An 18,099-nucleotide genomic window follows, 5' to 3' on the forward strand; every position below is an offset into this window, starting at 1 on the left:
CTGTGCCCATGGCACTGTTAGACGGATACTTCAACCGTAATTCGCCACAACACTGGTAGGCAAACTTTGAATTAGCATCTAGGACAGACGCAATGTTTGGCATAAAATATGTGTCCTGGTCATGAAATATAAAACATCTTTTAGGGCCTGTTTTTTCATGTGCAGAAAGGGCCTTTTTTCATTGGCACTCTGATGCTGCTTGAAACATTACAGTCTGCATCACATCAAAAAAGGAGAGCGCAGAATGTGCATGTGTGATACGTTATATGTCATTTGTATAGCGCCTTATGCCATTGGTATGGCCTCAACACGCTGGCTGTGTGTGAACGCCCTTGGAGGACAGAAGTCCAACGTATGAGAATTGAAGGGAGGATTTTAGAATGCATGTGTGCATTTGAGCCAGTATGAAGGTAGGTAGGGGCGGCTCTAGCGACCATGGAGATCTGGCTGGTGGATGGATAGACTGTCAGGAGAGTAGGCGAATCAAGCAGGCCGATTGTGTGTCCAGCAGGACCACATTTTTCGTGGGACTCAACTGCATTCTAATAGCAGAGGTGGTGTGGGTTATGAAGTCAGCAAGCGAGTTATTTCAGATGTATGCGGGTGGGCAGCCAGGACCCGGTAGGAAGTAGCCTGCTATATGTACCCAAGATTCAAGGCTATCTAGTTGTGACTAGGGTATGCAGGACGTATCATAGATCGAAAGGTGCCAACTGAGTACTGTCTTGTTGTCTCCCCAAGTGGCTGTTAGTTCTCCCCGGAGGTGGATTTGGTTAGTCAAGATGCAAAGGGGTAGAGCCAGGTCTTGAGTGCCTTCCGGAAAGTGAGAAGATCCTCTGTGCAGCGGATGCTAAATGGAATCAAGTTCCAGATGGTGGGGGCTCAGACGGAGAAAGAAGATCCACCTTTTCTGGTTGCTTTAGCAACTGTGATGGCAAAGAGCAGAGCTGTGCCCAATCTCAGGTTAGAGTGTGAGCTCGTGTTGTAGAGATTATGGTCCTGTGTTGTGCATAGCCTTGAAGGTGGATTGTCACCTGATCGGCAATCAGTGAAGTAAACGGATGCCGTGTATGATATATTCTCTGGGGTCAAGGGCAAGAAGGAGGCTTGCTGCAATGTTTTGAACCCGTTGGAGTTTTTTTACGGTGCGATGCAGGGGTGCCCAGGTATAGAGAGTTACCATAGTCTAGGCGTGAGAAGACGATAGCCATAATCGAAGCAATTCTGTGTGGGAAGGTCAGGTAGGAGAAGATGACCCTGAGAATGCATAGATGTAGATAGCAGGATATCCTGATTATATGATCAGTAGAAGATGCATCAAAACTCCAAGGTCCTGACACTGACTGCTTGTGATCATTTTGTACACAGCCTTTTATTAGTTTTGGTTTCCATTGGGAACCTTATTGCCACTGAATGGCTACGTTTTGTAACAAGAATAGTGGGGCCTGGGAATGCTTGGTCAAAACACCAAGACACGTGAAATAGGGAACTCAATGTCCCTTTCCTTGATGTTCCCTTGTGAGAACCCTTTTCCAGACTCTTCTATTTGCATAAAGCGGCGGGGACCAGGCAGCTTCAACATCCCCTTGCTCTCCCCCCACCGATCGAGCCGGGATATGTCAGACACCGCCAGTCCTCCCTGACCCCTTTTTGAGACCATAGCGAGAAATGGCTTTCTAACTGCTTCTTGCTTTCCTCTTCACTACTACACCCATATACGGCCCAAATCACACTGGTTCCTGAAGTCACAGCAATTGGCCTCGCCAAAGCTTGCAGATTCAGACATAGGTTACATTGTGAGTGCAGGTGATGGAAAAAGCCCTATAAAAGACCTTCTTCAACCAGGTCCGTGGAAGAGAGAGCAGGTGTTCCCAGTGGGTGCCCTTCCTCTCTACCCCATCGCCCCACCTGTAGCGAAGGGGGAACTGCTACCAGAGATCCATACTCTCATCCTCATATGCTCGCTTGGTCTGCCAACTGATACCCTGTGTTAGAACGGATCGACAGGCTTCCCTCTACTTGCACCTCCCACCCCCAATTCCCTGCTTTAAATATCTTGGAGAAAAAACGGTGTTATGTTTATTTCGTCTGGGCACCACGGATGTCAAGGTTTATGTTTATGACAGCTTGATGAGCATCTCCTACATCAGTCTTTCTGCTTGTCATTGGCACTGAAATGGCTGACCTCCTTCCTCAGTGAGCATCCGTCCCAGGTTATTCGGGGCACTTTCTCCTCCCACACTCAATCACCTCCAGCCTCCGCCCGCTGCCAGCTCTTGCCTTGGCACCCACTGGCCTTTGCCAATGTAGGCCTGTAATTACCCATCTATTGGCAGCTGACTTCTCCCTAGCACTTCTTTCACTGGGCACTTACATCTGCTGCTCACTCATGAGCACAGGCACTACAAGCACTTACCCCCAGTCCCTATTCCCCTCCCCTCTCTCTGCAGGCTCACAAGGCCTAGTAGGTCAGTCTTTATCCTTCAGTGTTTAATTGTTTTTTTTCAATCCCATGTTCCCCTCCCGGTATGCAGTAATAAAATTGCGGCAAAAATATTGCTTTTACAAAAAAAAAAAAAAAAAAAAAAAAAAAGAAACGCATAAAAAATGCTGTATTTTGACCCAGTAAAGGTGTACCCCATTATATCATTCAAGGGAAGCAGGGGGTTTCGGGAGTGTCCCCTGCCTCTCTTAAATGGTATAATGGGTCTGAGGGTTGCGGGGGTGTCCCCCGCATCCTTTACATGGATTGCAGTGACAAAACCACAGCCTTTTTGCCGCGATTTTGTGTGTAAACGGCCATTTTTTTCAGTGATTTTAACACATGGAACCCACCTCCCTGTTGCCCTGTGGGCGCTTTGAAACACAATTCTGTCTAAGCACCTTACAAATGCACAATAAAATAAATAAATACATACATACATAAATAAGCCTCTATGGCCGCTTGTAGGCCCCCATTCTCAAAAATAATTGATGGAAAAGGGTTTACATCAATTATTTTTGGGAATGTTTACTACTTTGCATATGGCCACTGAAATATAAACACAAGTGCTTCAGTTAGGCCTTTTTGGGATGTTTTAAATCCAGGAAAATCACAAGTAAACTCCAAAATACAGGAGCCAGGAAGTAAACATGCTGATGGTGTTACTCATGTTTACCTTTAACGTCTGCCAGAGGACATCCATCCACTCCCTTCGGCCAGATTGGGACTATGGAATGTCCAATTATTTTGCCTTTTGTTTTCTTCTCACAATTGGAAAAGAAAAGACAAATTATTTGTGTCTTTCTTTCCCCCTAACAATTAACATCCCAAGATTTAAAACATGGACCATTTTCACTTTTAAAAATCTGGAAGGACTTCAAAATCTTTAGGCCTGGAATTTCCCAACTTCCACCCCAAAAAGATAACTCAAGCTGTTCTTTGCACTACTTGAGGTCCAGCAGAGGACCTGGTAGCCATGATGACACCACGGAAAGATTACGGCTGCATTTCAACTGTTCACCCTGCATTCCTCTCATCAGGTGGAAGATCTGGCCACGCATTTTCCGATGTTCGCTTTCAGCATTGGCGAGTGGCCATGCGTTGTTTATGGCATGCTGTGTCTCTGAAAAGCACAATACGCACTTTCCGGAGAAATCATCAGGAGATGTTATACAGAAATTGTCATTGTTGTGCATGTTGTTGTGGTGTAGGTAGCGTTATCCCGTAAAACTAGCGTTTATGAGCAGTATGTAAGGGCCGACGACAAGAGCCCGGCAAAATGGAGGAGGCACCCCCGATAACCCAGGCAGTGTCCTCTTGGTGGTTCCCTCGCCCTCCCCCTTCCCTTTGGCGAAGGAGGGGGAGGTGCAGGGACAAGGCGGCAAACGGGCAGAGGCCCGCGAAAAGGAGAGCGCCAAATGCGGGAAAAGCCTGCGAACCAGAAGCGCGGCAGCTTCTGGGGAAAGCCCGCGAAAGGGCAAAAGAAAAGGGGGAGGGGTTTCCCCCTTTCTAGAGAGCGGGGGCTCACACAGAAGGCAGCATCCAGCTGCAGCTGTGGACCCCCGCTCGTGGGCTACGGAAGGTTTCGTTTTGCTGAGGACTTCGCCGGAGGACGTCGTTGTGGAATTCGTTTCGGGGTGCCTGAGGACTTCGCCAGAGGACTTTGTCGGGGAAGTGGCAGCGGGACCGGGACTTGGTGCAGCTACACGAGCGGCGTCAGCGACAAGCAACCCTTCGCGGCGCCGGGCGGTGCTGAGAAGGTGACAGTGGGCCGCTCGCCCAGCTGGAGGAGCGGGAGGAGCCTGCAGCCAAGTACGGAAGTGGCAGCAGGAGCCGGAGATGCGAGAGCTTCGCCGCGCCCATCCGGAAGCATCCGACGGGGGGAGCGGCTGCATGAGGGCGGCGCTGCATTTCAGCGTGGGCATAGTTAGGAGCGGGTGCCGTGCCGTTGTTGCAAGCTGACCTACTCGAGCTCCGAACAAACCCCTAAGGAGTGGTCCTAACGACGGTAAAGGGAGCATCGTGGGGACATCAGCTGGGGAGCAGCAACGCTGCGAGACGGTCGGCTAAAACAGCTGTGCACACAGTTCACAGGGCACGAGCAGCACGGAAAGCTACAAAAGACTTCGTTGGGGCAGCGTCAAGTCAGCGCTTCACAGAGCAGCGCTATAAACGTTTGGGAGTCTTACTAGAGGTGCAGCAGAGCACGCTAGCAGCATTGTGCAGGTCACAAAGATTCGCGTGGTGCGGCCAAGTATTTAACACAGCGTGAAGGACTAAAAATCTGCGCAGGACATGAAGCTTGCTGCAGAGGGGAAGCCAAGGGAAGCATGGACATGGAGGCGTTCCTGGCTAGGGCCAAAGTGGTCGTGGCGAAACATGGCAGCGACTGGATGCAATCCCTGGTGAACCAGCCTGGAAGGAATCATCCCAGCACCAGCAACAGTCCTGAATCCCCATTGTTGTTCGCAGAGGATGAAGCAGGAGCAGGAGGAGGAAAGAATGCTGGGAGATGAGGAGGAACCTACAAGGAAGAGGAAGAGGGTGATGACTCAGAGGGCTAAGGCAAGCAGAGAGCAAGCAGCGGGCAACAGAAAGGGGAAGGCGGCGCCATCCAGAAGCAAAGCGCAGACACAAGAGGTTGAAGCCATACCGGCACCTGCAAATATGCCTGCCCCCATGACCCATGTAGCACCCAGCACGCCTGAAGCCAGTCCGGCGGCAGTGATGGAGAATGGATCACCTTGCATGGAAGTAGTGACAGGTATGGTGTTACAATGTATGCAAGCCTGGGGTAAGGGGGGCAATGGCACATTGAATGCATTAACATTCCCACTCAACAATCAAGTAGGCAATGGGGCAAATGTAATACAACAGAAGGAAGTGGTGCCTGTCCTGGCGATGGGGGCCATGAGGAGTGGGCAAATGGGGGGCGGCTTCCCAGCAGGTGTGTTGCCAGGTGCAGGGGTACAATGGCCTGTAAGTTGGCCGAATACGCCTATGTTAAATGGGGGGAGTCAACAAGCAATGGGTAGTGGGGTCATGGCAAATCTCTCCACAATTCAGGTCCCCCTAGATCAACCTCCATTACCTACTAGTGCTGGGATCCCAGTGGTAGGGTCCGGCACAGGGAATCAGTGGGAGATGGCAGCAGGCGGTGCGACACAGCCAGCAGCGTGGTGGGGCCAAGGAGTAGCTAGCATGGGGGTACCTCAGGCTAGCGTCATTGGTCAAGGTGGAACAGGGGGTATTATGACACAGTATGGGAGAACTATGCCTGGTTTTGCACCAGTCAGGGTATCAGTGAACTCCCTGTCATGGCACAAACAAATGTCAGTAAAGGAACGGGTATGGAGGAAAGAATTTGTGGAGATCCTGGAATTGGTAGGGATGGAGCCTCTGGGTAACGGGTTAAAGGAATTATCCGAAAAGGAGAAGGAGAAGAGGGAGAAGGAGACACCCAAAACTGAGGCATCCATTCACAATTGGTTAAAAGCCTTTTTGATTTATACCTCTATAATGATTGAAAAACACCCGCAGGATGCTTCGACTATGTTAGCTTACGGTCATTACATTCAGGATATTTATTTAAGGAAGGGAGGCGAAGGCTGGCTTAAGAATGATAGGGCATTTCGGTTAAAAAAGCAAGTGTGGCCAGCCTTGGCGTGGGATGAAATGGATGTTGGGGGTGTGGTAGACAAACTAGTACTCTCAAATGAAGGGGAGGAGAAGCCAGCAGTTGAGAAAACGCAGGTATGGAGGGGCAGAGGTGGCTACTCTAGGCGTGGAAGGGCGTCCTTTCGCGGGCACTCCTCCTGGAACAATAGGACCAGCTACCAGGGGGAGCAGGCTGAGTGCTGGAGGGTCAACTCAGAGGAAGGTTGTCCATTTGGCAAAACTTGTAGATTCAAACATCCAAAAGGAAATAGCAACAAGGGGCATGCTTCCTCAAGTGGAGAGGGTAGACGCAAAGGCAGCCCCAAGGGCAAGGGCAAGGACAAGAGTGCATAAAGTCAATGCCATACTGTGAAGAGCGGCACCGCGCAAAATGTGTAATGATTGGATTAAAGGCGGGCTACCCACCCCGGTTAAACTGCAAGCTATGACTCCATGGTTGAATGCGTATCATAACATTGAAGATGCAAAGTTGTTACGGGAGGGCTTCAGGTGGGGTTTCAAGATCCCATGTGCAGAAAGGTTGGGGGGGGGGGAGATGTAAGGAACCTGAAGTCAGCTTTAGCAATGCCAGATGTTGTATTGCGGAAAATGTCCAAGGAGGTGGACTTGGGCCGGGTGGCGGGCCCCTTTAAACATCCCCCTCTACCTAACTTGGTAATATCACCGCTGGGGTTGGTACCGAAAAAGGAGAAGGGTCAGTACCGCCTAATACATCACTTGTCATTTCCAGAGGGTGGTTCAGTGAATGATGGAATTGGGGAGGAGAAATGCAGGGTGCAATATGCCTCCCTGGATGATGCGGTAGAATTGGTCAGGACAGCAGGGAAAGGTGCCCTCATGGGGAAATCAGACATTGAATCAGCATTCAGGTTGTTACCCATACATGAAGAAAGCCAGCACTTGGGTTTTAAGGTTCAAGAGATGTATTATTTTGACAAATGTCTGCCTATGGGGTGTGCCATTTCATGTGCATACTTTGAAGCATTTAGCTAATTCCTTGAGTTCGCGGTAAAACGGGAATGCGAATCGGGGACAGTCCTGCACTACCTAGATGATTTTTTATTCATTGGGGAAAAAGGAACAGCAGGGTGCCAGGAGATCATGCGAGTATTTCAAAACCTGATGGGAGCAATGGGGGTGCCACTAGCTGAAGGGAAAACTATGGGCCCGGTGACTTGCTTAACCTTTCTGGGGATTGAGATTGTCTCTGTTGAAGGGGTGTGTAGGCTACCACAGGACAAAGTCACCAAACTGAAGGCATGCATCAAGGAATTAAGGTCAAAGAAGAAGGCAACTCTGAAAGAGCTACAAGTCATGGCGGGTAATCTTAATTTTGCAGCCAAAGTTATCCCGGTGGGTAAAACCTTTGCGAGGAGTATTGAGCTGAAAATGGTGGGCCTAAAGCATGCAGGGCAGCATGTCAGGTTGGGGGCTGAAGTGAGGGAGGACCTGGCTATGTGGGATGATTTTCTGGACAGTTTTAACGGGGTCCATGTGTGGAGAACCTCGAGCAACGGCGAGGAGAGGCGCAAGTTATTTACAGATGCAACTGGGGGCCTAGGGTTTGGGGCAATCTTGGACAACCAGTGGTGCGGCGCAGCATGGCCGGAAGGGTGGCATGGCTCGGGGGTCACCAAGGATATTACATTATAAGTGCTCTTCCCCATTGTGGTGGCATTTAAGCTATGGGGGGGGGAACAGTTGAAGGACAGAAAAGTCATGTTGTGGTCGGACAACCTAGCAGTGGTCCAGATAATTAATCAGGGATCCGCCGGGACCTCTAGGGTTCTGCGGTTACTGAGAGAGCTCAACAAATGCATGCTGGAATGGAACATTGAAGTAAGAGCCAGGCATATCCCAGGGGTGCAGAACACAGCAGCTGATGCTTTCCCTCGTCTACAGTGGGAGAAATTTCGAGAGTGTTGCCTGGGAGCGGAAAAAGGGATGACGCCATTCAATCCAAAGTGGTGGGACATGATTGGGGCAATCTGACTTCCCTGATTCAGACGGCGCTGTCACCAGGCACAAACAAAAGGTATCTGAATTTTAAGTACCGTTCCCAGCAAGCCAAACAGGACCTGGGGGTAAACAGTCAAGATAGGCCAGTATGGGCCTTTGTGGGATGGGGATGGCAAGGAGGAAAGACCAGGTCATGGATGGCACATCACTTGGCAGCCATCGCTCATTCCTCTAAATTGCAAGGGTTGGCCGATCCCACAAAAGGACACTATATCTGTATGGCCACGAGAGGTTGGGCCAGGCAGGCGAAACCTAAAGCAGATGCAAGGCGACCCATTGATTATGTCAAATTGCAGAGGGTTGTGGCCAGTTTAGAGGAAATCTGTCATGGGGGTTTTGAAGTTGCGCTGTTCAGAGCAGCATTTTCATTAGCATTTTATGCGGCATTCAGGGTAAGCGAGCTGATCCCTGAGAATAAAAAAGCAAAAGGTGCAGGGTATCTGCAGATCTAGGATGTACAATGTTCAGAAGGACAGGTTACGCTATGGTTAAAGAGGTCAAAAACAGATCAGAAGGGGAAAGGATGTACAGTCTCCCTGCAACCCATTGCAGGGATTTCAGTCTGCTCAGTCGCGTCTGTAGCAGGGTTCCTCAGGGTGAGACCGGCATCGTGGAACGAGCCGCCTTTTCTTATTCATGAAGACGGTTCCTCGCTAAGTCGCTTTCAATTCAGGAGGGTGATGGAAATGGCGCTAGAAAGAATTGGGGAAACTGAAGGGGTTTTTGGGACACATTAATTCCGGATCGGGGCCGCGACAGCTGCAGCGGCCATGGGAATGGGGGATGTTGCAATCAAGCAGATTGGCAGATGGAAATCTGGTTGCTTTAAGAGATACATTAGGCCTGAGAAAATGTAAGGGTGACATGCCTTCTTCTTTTCCTCCTTTAGCGCCAGCCCGGAAGAAGAAGATATCGGTTTGGGTAGTAGGACACCCCTTTGTGTCTAGGGCTGGGGCTTGCTGGACAGCGGTGCAAGAAAAGCAGACGGCAGGCGATTTCAGAATTGGGTGGCACGGTGTGCCCGGCATGAAATGGGCTCAGTTGCAGGGACAGGTGCGCAAACTCCTAGCCAGCAGAAGTAAGCCCGAAATACTGATCATTCACCTGGGGGGGGAACGACTTAACTAGCTTAGGGAGAGGGGCTCTCATGCGGGTGATTATGTACTCATTACAGGAGCTGGCGGGGCAGTTAGGGGAAACAGAGGTGGTTTGGTCGGAGATCATCCCTAGATTGGAATGGAGGGGTGCGGATAGCCACACGGCTGTGGAGAAATCCAGGCGCAAACTTAATTGTGCAATGGCAAAATTCTGCAGGGGCGGGGGTTTTGGAGAGGTCAGACATGGCCTAATTAATTTGAAATCGCCAGAATATTTTTTGAAGGATGGGGTACATTTATCACGGTTAGGCATGGACTTATTTTTATGGAATAGCTGTACAAAAATCTTAGAAATGTAAGGAGAGGAGCAAAGGGAGGAGCCACGGGGGCGGAAACCCACTTGTAGCGTGGCAGTGTTTGGCCAGACAAACACAGGAGACAGACGGAAGGGTCTTCGCCCTTCTTGGACCCCACGCCCCTTGGGAGCCTAAGCAGCAGGGGCGTCGGGGAGGAACAATTACAGCTCAGCTTCCCCCAAAGGAAACAGCACTCTCCCCGCCCAGGGACACCTGCATGGGCAGGTGAGGCTCGGACAACAAGGTGGGGAGAGTTGGGCCTACTGATGGACTCTCAGGAAAGAAAGGGGGAAGCAGGTGATGGAAACACGGAGCAGTCGCCGCATCTTGCGAACACTTTTTCCACAAATGTGTGCAGTGTGGTTTTTGTGATTGTGGAATAAATTCTGCGGCCTTTTTATGCCAACAAACTACCAGGTCTCATTCTACACTTTTCTGGGGGAAAAGGGGAATGAGTTATGGGTATGTATTGGCTACGGTTATGAATGGACAGATGCCGGGGTTATAAAAAACGACCTGGTTGCATCAGGCTGTGCAATTATGTTAATTGTTTGGTTTCTGCCTCTCTCTCTCACTTTGCAGAGGTATGCATGTGTGCTCACATTTGTCTGCTCTTGCTTTCTACAATCAGTGAAGTCATACCCTTCACCTTCTCGCTTACCCCGGTTTCATTTAGTTCGCTCTCCTGTGGAATAGTAACTTGTGGTGCCTCAGAACCACTTGTTGAACGCTGTTGTCTATTTGAAACCCCGCTTTTGTCAGTGTAAGACATCTCGTGCCCAAACTCTTCTAAAATGCCCGCCAGCTTGTAGGCGAAAACCCCGAGCACACAGTGAGGTCTCTGATGCCAGTTGCTGTTCCAATACTTTTGTACACTTCTCAGCGTCATTGTGTGGTAGGGTGACCAGACGTCCCGGTTTTGCCGGTCCTGTCCCAGTATTTGGTGCTCTGCCCCCCTTTCTCAAGATTATGTTCCCATTGGGAACTGCAGTGGGCATGGTTTTTTGTAGTAGGTCTTCATAGCTGGCAGGCAGGAATGCACAATCTCGCACAGAAGAAATGTTGCATTGTACAACTTAAGGTAGTGTTCGTTTGTGATGAATTAATTATAATATGTGTTTCTTTGAACAATAACATTTAAACCCCCTTCTCCTCCAAACGCTACTGAAGTGTAGTGCTTTGACAGCGACTTTCAAGAGTTAGTCCTACTTTTATGTTAGTTGGCCTATCTCGTTTTTTTTACCTTTTAAATCCGGTCACCCTATTGTGTGGCCAATCTCGGCGTTGAATGCCTCCCATAGAGCAATGAGGCAATCCCATCCCACCCCCATCTGCCCCCCGTCACCCCGCACTTCCACCTCAGCAACTGTTCTTGTAACCTCGCATTGACCACGGTTATGTGTTAATGGGGCAACTCTTCCCCAGGCGCTGGTTCTTTGCTTATGATCTTGGATGGGTTCATGCTTTTTCTGGGTCACTCCCCTCCAAGTTTATTACAAAACACTTGCTTGTTTGGTGTTTTCTTCCCTGGTTTCTGGGGAGTTGGGCCACAGCTGGGCCTCTGCCACTTGCCTCCCATGTCCCTTTGTGTCATCAGTAGTGTTGCGTGGCTTGCACCTCCTTGCGCAGTTGGCCCTTTTACCACATTGATCACTCTCACTCTGGCGTGACCCCTCGCCCACGGAATCTGTATTCACCGGCAGTGACACACCCCTTGGATGCACATTTGTGACCTGTGCCCTTAGATCACTTGTGATCTCGTTTCATTGGTGGAGATTTCAGGCACTCATTTACTTGTTGGATCAATCTCTTTGCAGGCCGCAAGTTGTTCTCTAGACATTTCAAGCTACGCTCCTGGAATGCTGGTGTGGAGCTGGTGATTGGCAGCATGAAGTGCATTGTTGACTGCTCTTCTTTAACAATATGAGGCAAGTGCACAGCATCCCTTTTTGGACATATTCATTTCTCACAACCACAATCTCTACTCCCCCCCCACCACTCATTTTTCATTTGGTTTCCTCCTGTCACCCTCCAAACCCATCCACATTATACATTTTTTATCACTGCCCTCATTCCAGATTCCTATTCCTCACTCCTCGCTCCTCCCCTCTCACAGAACACTTCTATTTTCCCCCTCATCCTGCCTTCCTCGCTACTCCAGTAACTATCACTGTTCCACACACACGCCTCCTTCCACTCATTCCCCTTTCATCACTCACTCCAGCTTTTACTCCTCAGTCCCACATGCCTCCCTCACTCCTCGCTTCCCCTACCTGAAAGCGCATCCCTCCTCCTCACTGATTCTTAGTGTTCTGAGTGTACTGCATTTACTCTGATTGAAGTCAACCAATTTGAAACAGCCTTAAATTCTGACCTGCACACCTGTGAGGGGATGGGAGCAGAGTCAAGGTGACCCCTCTTTCTGTAATGGCTTGGCAGGCGAAGAACAATGTTCTGTCTGGAGGATTGCCCTGACCAATTGCCAGAGGTTTAAGATTAATTCTAAACCTTCCAGTCATCACCTCTTTTGTTGTGTCTGAGTCATCCCGAGCGGGACAGGTAAGCCCATACATGGGCCCCATGCCTGGTGGGCCTAGAAACCCAAGCTACACCTGACTGATGAAGACCAATGAGGCCGAAACATGCCTCGAGTTGCTTGTGTCCTAATGCAGAAGGGATGTGACAATATCAGTTCGGGCTGGGCTAACCCTTTGGGAGTTGGACCAAGCTCGATTTTCATATTGTCTTTCCCCTTTCTATATTGGCTTGGCCAGTGAAGATCGATGGTCTGCAGGGTTGCCCAGAGCAATTGCCAGAGGTTTAAGATCAATTCTAAACCTTGCAGCCATCACCTCTTTGTTTTGCTCTGTGACCCCAAATGAGACCAACCATACACAGCATCCAACCCTAAGGGTAGACACGCATGACCTAGTTTTAACTTAAGGCGGGAGTTATGGGAGGACTGAATTGAGGTGCTGCTATGGCTGGGCATTGATCAACAGCAGGGATGCCAAGCAGGAGACAGTGTGGCCTGTATTGGGTTGGAGACTTGGATTGCCTAGCAGTACGGCTACATTCCGTCCAGCAGAAGCTGCTGATAAACCTCTTGTTTTGTTTCCGTTTGGCGTCCAACGTTTTGCTTTGGCTCATGGGTGCTGTGATTTACAACCACGTGTGGAAAGCCGACCAAGAAAGGCCATGCTTTACACTGTTTGAAGACGCCTAGTGATACTTAACGGCTCTGACAACACAATTCTACTCTTATAAAGCTTTGTCCATGTACCCCAGAACTGCTTACAGCACCCCTGAAGGTGTAAAGTACCACAGCCTTTGCCATGCTTTGCTAATGCACCTCAGTCCGACATTGCAGCACTGGTTGTTGCTGTGGTACTGGCACCTACTTACAACTCAACCAATTAACCACTGTCCTGCAGGCAGCACTGCCAGTTATTCCAGTACTGGGGTCTGTGCACTGGTGTGATGCTGCACCTGCAGCATCCAACATGCAAGCACAGCAATCTACACACAGCACTGGGATTGCACTGGGCTGGATGTGAGAAATCCATATTGCCCCTTTTCACGACTCCCTTACACATGAGCCAAATGCGTGATCTTCCCGTTTTCACAGGTTTTTGTTTTATATTCATGGGGAAGTCTACCCTACTGCCTCCCTCATCACTGATTCTCACTCCTTTCTCTTCTCTATTTTGCACACCCTTTGCCTCCCCCCCGGCTTGCCTTACCTTTCCATACCAACCACATACATGTCTGCAAAGTTGTCACAAAGGGGTTGATCAATTTGGATTCTTGAATTTGGGAGGTTGGGGTGGTTTGTGTAGTGTAAGGTGGGAGAAGATCTTAGACGGGAGTGGGTTAGACAGGTGGGGAGAGGGGAGTAAGTATTTTTAGGAGAAATAACAGTGCCTTGTCTTCCCCCCACTCTTATCACAGGTCTTTTGCAGGCAAGCCCCATTTGAAAAATGGTATGACCTTTGGGAAAACCCTATCGGCATGTTCCAGTGTTCCCTTATCTACCTTACTCAGGAGCATTTGTCAATTGGCTAAATACTGGGGGTGGAAGCTCTACAAAATGAAGTGCACAGGAGGACCTGGATGAAGGCTTGCTTGTTTCGTAGATAGCGTTACAAGGTCAAACAATGGGTTTTGCCTCCAGGGAACTGTTTCGCAAATATGCTAGATATGAAAGTCTGGTTCAATGTGGTTGCTTCCGCAGTCCAGGTAGCGACCACACTGATGGCTGACGGCCTCCCTGCTCCACTGTCCGGTTTGCACTAGAGGACCAGGGCCAGCTTGGCACTCAGTGCACTAGGTGCATGTGTGTGGTGGGGCTGTGTGGGGATCTGCTGTCATTCACACTTCTTTTCGATCAGGAGGCTGGTGATCGTCTATAGTCACCACTTCGAAAACTCCACTGCGGACCCAGCATTTCCAGCACACCATTCAGAATGAAAGCTGGCAAAGGTTAAACCTGTTGAGAGCCAGGAAGGGCATACAAAGGGGAGAAGGGAAGGGGTGTTAGGTGCAGCGAGAGAGATATGGGGTGAAAATAAACCATTAAAAAGGGGCAAAACAAATGCACACAAAAAGAAATGAAGGCCAAATATAGCCCATTCTCATAAAAGGGAAATGAGAGATGTATTTTGTACATGCAATTGAGACAGAATGCTGTTTATTGCTCATCATTAACCAACCAGAGTGAAGGGAGTGCTTCATGATATAGAGCAAGTGAGGAGGAGGAGGATGAAGAAGCAAGTGTCCATTTCAGGGCATCCCCATTTCTAGACCTCATGCCTCCTATTCAGGTATTAGTTAGCACAATATAATATGCCTTCTCGACTCGTCATTCCACTTCCTCAAGCTACACAAACACCTCCACATCATGTATGACACCGTGGGGTAGTACTGGCCTTTCACCTTGCATTCTAGCACTTGCAAAACTGCTTTTTAGTGTGGTCTATTATAAGCCGAAACTATTGCATCTGAGTACAGATAGGGAGGAATGGCATATGAGGAGGGGCACACAGCCTGTAGGTGTTGTTTCTTTTATATGCCCACCCATTGGCTGCCCATGGCCGTGCTTATCCATATGGCCATTCCCACCCAGTTCTTGCCCCTCCCCGCCCAAAACACCTCCTCATGGGAACAGGGCTGGCACGAGGGGGGGCGCAGGGGGACAAACTGCCCCGGGCCTCGCACTTGCGGGGTGCCTCGCAGCCCCCTCTCCTAAGTGGAAGGCAGCACAGTCTCCCATGTCCTTAATTCACACGGGGGACTGTGCTGTCTGCTCTCAATGATTTTGCTGTTTTTTGCGAAGCCGTTTGGCTCTGTAACAAACAGCAAAATAATGGGAGACAGCAGGGCTCAGAAGTGAGCTCTGCTGCATCCCGTCATTCAGCTGACAACGTGGACATGCTGAATGACAAGAGAGGAGCTCTCTCTTGTCAGTCAGTGTGTTCACGTTGCTCAGCGTGACCACGATGACTGACAGGAGAGGAGTCCTCTCTTGTCAGGCAGCATGTCTAGTGTCGGCTGCATGGATTCTTTTTAAGGGTGCATGGAGGTATGGTAAGTGTTTTCTATTTTAAATTAAAAGTGTATATGTGTATTTAAATTAAATTAGTATGTATATGTGTATGTATGAATGCATGCGTGCATGTTGGTGTTTGTGTCAATGCTGTGTTTGGTTTTATGTATACATGCATGTATGGAGTTGTGTAACTGGTGGATGAATGCATGGGTGAAATAGTTTTTTGTAAGTGTGTGTTCAGCACCACCCCTAAATGTAGCCGCCCTGGGGGCCACTTCTTTAAGGGGTGGGTTCATGGCATCAGAGGTGCACCTACGCTAAAATGTCAGGGAAAGAGGACTAACACTTCAAATGTTGGGCGAGGCGCTAACATCAGAGGCGGTGAGGAAGGGGCAAACTTCCTTGTGTGGGGGCACCTAACATCTTTCCACATTTTGAATGAGACTATTCTGGTGAAGCTTCAATGTTACAAGCAGCTACCTCTTGCCTTCATTTCGGAAGCATCACACTTAAGCACTGCTTTGAGAATGAGATGTCTCATGTCACCACTTCCCTTCTAATCACTCCCCTAGCATGCAAGTGCTAACCCCACATCACAATTTCAATTACCTAAAAATGTATGGATATGAATGCAGGTGCTAACAGTGAAAGGACTTCTCATGGCCATGCTAATCCCTATGGCAATTCTCACCGAGTTCCTGCCCTCCCCACCCAAAACACCTCCTCACTGGAACTCTTTGAGCTAGCTTTAAACATGCCTTGCCATCAAACGTTGCACTCAATGTGCCTGCAAGTGTTTCCTCAAAGGAGCCTTCTGAGAATTCATGACTTCATTGGAGTTGTAAACACGCAACTGGTGTAATAAAAATGTCTTAATCGGGTCTGCCTTTGGCCACTCAATTTAAAAACACCCTATGTGTCTTTCGCTGAAGGTCTTTTGAAAATAAGCATTGGCAAAGCCAACAGTTTTGGCTTGTGTATAAGTATTAGGCATTTACCAGGCAGTGCTATTAGCTGCTCAGGTACTCAAACCATTTTTCACTGGCACTATCAATGGCCAGCTAATCCCAATACAGAAGTGCCTTTCCCATGCCTACACGAATGCCAAAACTGTTAGCATTGCCAGTGCTCTTTTTGCTTTACCCTTGATGCACAGGACTATGCATCAAGGTTAAAGCAAACATACTACTTGGCTAAATTGGCCCACATTGAATGTAGGCCAATCTAGCCAGTAATAACACTTATGGTACACAGTCAGCCTGAATATACTTTCTGTGGCATGGCATTTTTATTGGCTGGGAGTCCGTACATGGTAATAATGGCATATATTGATGCAGCCTGCATCGACATAATTAAAACAAGCAGCATGAATATATTGTTATACTAGCATATCTCGCGTGGAAAGGCGGCATGAAATGTATTGGAAAATGTTCCTATGCACAATTTGTGATTTGCAACTATTGGGAATTTCCATGTGCTTCCATAAAAAACTAATTGCAAACTGTATGGATTTCTACCCAATTTTGCAAAGAAAGTGCTATAAAATCCATACTTTTAACACAATGTTTCAAAAAATGTCTTGGGAGTGAGAACCCCCCTCAAGCAACCCTTATTTCGTTTGGGCTCCCTCACTGCGCTCTGATGATCCTGCCTAATTGGCACAAACATATAAGCCTCTTAAGTTCAGAAATGTACCAGCCTCCACTGTACATCATTTGTCACTGTGCATGATGTGTGTTTTAATGCGCACACAAGGGCAGGGTGCTCCTTAATGATATGATATGGTATTTATAACGTGCCTGTATACAAGTGTTTCTAGGCGTGACAAGGCAAGGAGGGAGAAACAAAAGAGTAGGACAAAACACAGATCTTACTAGGCCTTGTGTCATTTAGATCGCGCAAGAGTAGGAAAGGGGGGAGGGTAGAAGTGCCGAGGGTGGGGTAGGATGCAGAAGTGCAGTAAAAGGAGAAACAAGAGTGCAGCCAACGGGTGGCAAGTGTGGGTACTCATAAGTGCAACCAACGGGTGGAGAATAAGAGCAAGAGCGGGGACTGTAGGGTTACAGATACAGACCACAAGCGCAGGGGAGCCAAGAGGCAGTACGGGATTGTAACAGGACAGGCAGGGACCTGGGCCCGAATTTAGAGCTTGACCAGGTGACCAGTGCATGGATCAGGCAAGTGATTGGCAGGGTAGAGGAAGAGAGAAGGCAGAAGCAAAGAGGCAGGTCTTGAGGTGCTTCCGGAACCGGAGATGGTTCTCCTCAAGTTTCAGCGAGGCAGGAGGCTGTTTCCAGAGGGAGGCCCCAACCGAAGAAAGAGATCTGCTCTCAACTCTTTGCTTGGAAAAGTGACTGACCCTCAGAGAATTGGAGCTGGCTCAGTGGAGAGCTCGTGTCATCTTATATATATTTATTCATATGATAAAAAAGTTAGTCTGTCATGAACCTTTCTTCAGTAGAGAAATCTAACTTTGCTGTAGTTGATTTGGAGTTGTAGTAATAAACCATATTTGGGATCCTGCACACAAACTCAAGGGTAGATTTCTTGAGTCTCCTGTTTGCGGATGTGCCGCCTCTGGCCGAGTGCAAAAAATTGTAAGGGGGCCTCACCAAATGTTTTGCCCCGGGCCTCACCACATCTTCTGACAGCCCTGCATGGGAACCCTTTGAGCTTGCTTTAAATAAAACTTACCATCAAACTTTGCACTCGCGGGCCTGCCAGTGTCTTTTTCAAACTAGTCTTCTGAGAGTTCATTACTCAATTGGAGTTGTAAACCCACTACTGGTGTAATAGAAACGTTTTAATCAGGTTTGACTCCGACACACGATTTATAAGCACTATGCGCGTCCTTCACTGAAGTCCTGTTAAAATCAAGCATTTGCAAAGCCAACAGTTTTAGCCTGAGTATAAGTCTTA

General features: G+C 48.7%; 1 protein-coding gene across 5 annotated transcripts in view; it reads right to left on the bottom strand.

Moving 5' to 3' along the window:
* The window catches only part of ABHD4 (abhydrolase domain containing 4, N-acyl phospholipase B), a 313,526-nt gene that overhangs the window by 280,214 nt on the left and 15,213 nt on the right, over window positions 1–18,099 (bottom strand). The window lies entirely within an intron of this gene.

Source organism: Ambystoma mexicanum, chromosome 13, assembly GCF_040938575.1.
Source record: "Ambystoma mexicanum isolate Mex_15411 chromosome 13, UKY_AmexF1_1, whole genome shotgun sequence".
NCBI classification, from domain to species: domain Eukaryota; kingdom Metazoa; phylum Chordata; class Amphibia; order Caudata; family Ambystomatidae; genus Ambystoma; species Ambystoma mexicanum.